Source organism: Bactrocera oleae, chromosome X, assembly GCF_042242935.1.
Source record: "Bactrocera oleae isolate idBacOlea1 chromosome X, idBacOlea1, whole genome shotgun sequence".
NCBI classification, from domain to species: domain Eukaryota; kingdom Metazoa; phylum Arthropoda; class Insecta; order Diptera; family Tephritidae; genus Bactrocera; species Bactrocera oleae.
In genome coordinates, this window is record NC_091541.1 from 27576188 (window position 1) to 27580708 (window position 4521).

General features: G+C 36.5%; 1 long non-coding RNA gene across 1 annotated transcript; it reads left to right on the plus strand.

Annotated features, from left to right (window-relative positions):
* The first annotated feature begins 205 nt into the window (after positions 1-205).
* LOC138858139 (uncharacterized) lies at positions 206-4014 on the plus strand. Its single transcript, XR_011397366.1, has 3 exons — positions 206-783; positions 882-1024; positions 1591-4014. It is a non-coding gene; the product is annotated as an uncharacterized lncRNA (long non-coding RNA).
* Positions 4015-4521: the final 507 nt, after the last annotated feature.

Below are 4521 nucleotides of genomic sequence, written 5' to 3' on the forward strand. Positions count from 1 at the left end.
AGGTGACGTTTACGTATATTTCTAATCTTTATTTAAAGATATTTAATATACTTTTTATTTTAAGAAAGAGCGAGTATTTTATCGCAGAGTATTGTTTTGCTTAACAGTACCAATTGTCAACGTATATATCTATCTATTTTAGTTAGAATTCCCAGCAAATGTTATGTAAACTTTGACTCCCGAATAAATTATCAAAAGAGTATTTGTTTATTGAGTATATAAAAAAATTAGTAATGTCCATGTTTAGGTTATTTAAAACTTGCAAGTGTTTTGAAATATAAAAATGTTTTGTTTAATTGAGCTTTAAAAGCTAATTTTGAAAATCATTTGTGATTAAAATAAACATGTACATATATTTAGACCGCATATAGGATATCAAGCTTGTTAAACTAATTTTAATTATGTATATTTTTCTGTTAAATGGAAACCGAAAAATACCCAAGAGATACATTTAAAAAGTCTCAAAACTTATTACTTTCCTTAGTGGCACCACTGTAAAATGTTATAAAAATGTGAACTTTAACCTCTCGATTCAAAGAGTACCTTATCATGTTATCCTTGGTTTCGACAACGACTGAATGATAGAGCGTAAGCATACGTGTAAGAAATGCCGATCACTGCTTTCGAGCCATACGACAACAACACCAATAAAAGTTACAACAAACTCAAAAAATACTTAAAACTATATTTCGACTGAACTGACAACAAAGCAGTTGTTGCTAAGTGAGTGTGAGACAATGTTAGCCAGCTGTGAATTAAAGACGACTATCCTGTTAGTTTCGAGTGAGCATTATATTTAAGAAAACATTTCCACTTAATTAATTAGGTTTATAACTATATTCGTGCCGTTTTTTTTATTTTGAACTTTTATTTAAGAAAAGCATGTACAATAGTATTATTCAAACTATTGCGCATTTGAAGCTATAACTATAGCCGACGCGCCGACCAGCAGAGAAGCATCGCTGAGAAGCAGAGGGGACGAGCAAGCAGCATCAGCAACGAGTACAGTCAACAACCGATAGCAGTAAGTGCAGATTAGTATCACTTATTTTAAATTATCCAAGTTTTGATTAATTGTTAAGTTCGAAAGTGAAACGCTAATTTGAATTTGTAAAAGTATATACCTAAAAGATACTGTTGTTCGGATATAAAATTGATATATATTTTCATATGTTTGTACATTAAATAATTAAAATTTGTCTAAGAGAAGCGTCGTATTTGCGGTAATGTAGGCTGGGGAAAGTTATTGTTTTACTTATTTGTGCATACTTGTACGAGCGGCGATTAGCACATTTTCATTTCTTCTGCACGCACACTGGTGCGTTAGTATTTAATTTGTATAGTAGTATAGATGCACCGCAGTTGTTTTGGGGTTTAACTACATAATCGTTCTGTATTAATGAGTGAAAACTTAAGAATTTAAGTAGATTTTTCTTTTCTGATGTATGCTAACTTAATATTATTTATATAAGAGTGCATTAAAACTGTGTAATCTATTAATGCTAAACAAACATATATACATTTTTTAGATAAGTATTTGTCCTATACTTTGAATATAATTTAACTAACATTATTGTAAGACATAAACAGACCGACATTGCAGGACAGACTACTAGAACCAGGAGTCGGATGATGTTGATGATGCAAGTCGACATAGCGTAGGTGAGGTAGTAGTCGAGACACCCTTCGTGACATAGAGGATTCGATGAAGTCATTTAGCGGATCGAGCCAGCCAAGTTTCGAACAGTGGTTGGGGGACTTTGAGTGCAATACAGAAGCGGTTAATGGAACGCGTCACAGAAATTCATTTACGCAAACTGCTCTTGAAGGATGGAGCAAGAATTTTCATACGTAGTTAAACCGGCATAAGCAAGTGTAGTTCGATCAAACTCGCATTACGGCGAGAATTTGGTATCGCGTTATCATCAGTTGAAGTGCATCGTGCCCTCAGGAATAGCCGGAAGCGCAAAGGAGAAGATCTGCGTGCATATCTCTATGTACTGATGGAGATACGAAAGCCTATAAATTTAGATGACTCCAGCCTAATTGAATACTTTATAGAAGGATTGCCCGAAATAAGATCGAACAAAAGTAATTCGTATCAGGCAAAAAGCATACGAGATTTGAAGGAGCAGATAAAGGTGTATGAGAAGATACGGTTCAGTAAGCCATCTCCTACATTCACAGAGCGTCGAAGAATGTAAAACGAATTACTTGTTTTAAATGTGGCATAGAGGGTCATCGTGCAACAGAGTGCAAGTAGCTTGGAAAGTCCGTCAAGACAGAGAAAAGCAACGTAAACACAATGGCAGACAATGAAATACCCACGTTGACTACAAATAAAAGTGGCCCCATATTCAGGGATATACAATTCAGCGAACCCAACAAAATGCCGAAAGCGGTGTCTGCGCTAATAGACACAGGGTCGGACTTATGTTTGGTGCGCTACTATACTTTGGTTACGTTACAGTTAGATAATAAAATGGACAAAGAGAGACAAAGGTTTGTTGGAATAGGCAGCAGTGAGCAAATAACGATTGGCAGTTTCACCATTCTCATGATGATTGACGATATTGAATGAAAATAACTTTCCATGTGGCTAATGAGCGTGATTTGAGCTACGCTGTAAGGTGATCGGTAAAAATGTCCTTAAACATGTTGACTGGATCGTAACGGAAGAAGGCGCTGAGCTTAGACGAAACGAGGTTAAACGACAGCAACTCAAGGGAATTAACAAGGTGGCAGCAGTAGGACTGCAAGACAACGATTGGACTGCAAGCGCATTTTGGCGCGTGGAAACTGCTAAGCGTAAGGGTGCGAGAGAAGCGATGAAAGCACACATGAATGAGTGGAAGGCGCTAGCTATGGGGCTCAAGGAACGCGTTGTTCCGACTAAAGGCGAGAGCTACTGTCATACAGTAGGCAGGCTACAAGTAAGTGGAGCGAAAGAAACGGTCGTACAGTATAGTAGGCTACAAGTAGGTCTAGCGAGAGCGCCGATTAAATCGACGATATGGGGACAATCTACGTAAACATTTCCAATGGGGGGTTAAACGAATTGAGAGAGCACAGGCACGGGGCAGTTCCAAAAAAGACAAAGATGGTAAAAATCAGATTCCAGAATTAATCTGGGAATTCGGAGAGCTATGTCTTGTAGCAATTCTAGGACCCCAAAACGAAATTGAATTATCACATTTGCACAAGAAGCAAGCTGATGTTGTACTAGAGATAATAGTAGACTTCAATCCACAAAAGGTTCACAGTTCGCCAGTCGAAATGAAGATATTTGTTTGTGACGACCATTCAGTTTACGAAAGGCGCACGAGAATGTCTTAAGAAGACAGGTGTGTGGTGAATGCACAAGTTGCAGAGTGGCTAGAGCAGGGGCTCATTAAGCCCAGCACTTTAAACTACGCATCACCGATCGTATTAGCTGTAAAGAAATACGGACGTAAGCGACTTTGCTGCGATTAAATGTAAATATCATTAGGGACAATTTTCCGATGCTAATTATAGATGACGTGCTCAAACGCTTGCAGGGAGCTAATGTGCTCACAACACTCGATCTAACAAACGGATTTTTCCACATGCCAGTGGAACCTGACTCCCAAAATTTTACGTCGTTTGTAACGCACAATGGACAATTCGAGTTCCGATACGTACCATTTGAGATATCGAATTTAACGGCTGTATCTTCTCGGTAGATTTTTGCGGAGTTAAGAGACCTAATCTCAACTAGAATGATCGTAGCTTACATGGAAACGGACGCTACATGGTTGGCTACTTAGCGGTGTTACTGCAAAAAGACATAAAGGATCAAGCGTTTCACCCAGTACAGTATATTCGGCATAAACCGAAGCGCACGACTGGTACCGGCGGAATAAAATAAGAACTTAAACATTTAAATAAATCGGAAACGAATCTATTATAAAACAACTTGTTGTACAAATGAAGTCTCTTTCAATTATTATAAATTATATTAATTATTGTAAACTAATATAAGATAAACTTTAACAAAACGAAATTGAAAGAATAAAATAAAACAAAATATTTAAGTAAATCAAAACATAGGGCGTTCTTTAATGAATAGTTGCTACATACACATAGCCAATATAGTCTACGTTCACCCGAAACTATTTTTTAAGTGAAGTAAAAACACAATGTAAATAGGTAATTCAGTTCAAATTTTCTACATGTATTTCTTCTTTATATTTTGAAGTTCAAAATGCAAAAACAAAAATGTATATTGCTATTTTCATTTTTGTGATAACGAGATTTTAGTGTAAGGAGAAGTAAACATAGGCACCACTAAGTCTGCGTTCAGCTTTAAAAATAGTTACAAAAGTATTAAAAATGATAAAGGAAAATTAAATTCAATATTTTGTTGGATAGCCGCGTTGTTTTAAAACCTCGCACAATCGATTTGGCATTGATCTTCCCAACTTATATGTTTCCTCAGCTGTAATGGGACCATTCTTCTTTCATTCTTCGCAAAGCCTCTTTAATTGTTATTGTATGCTG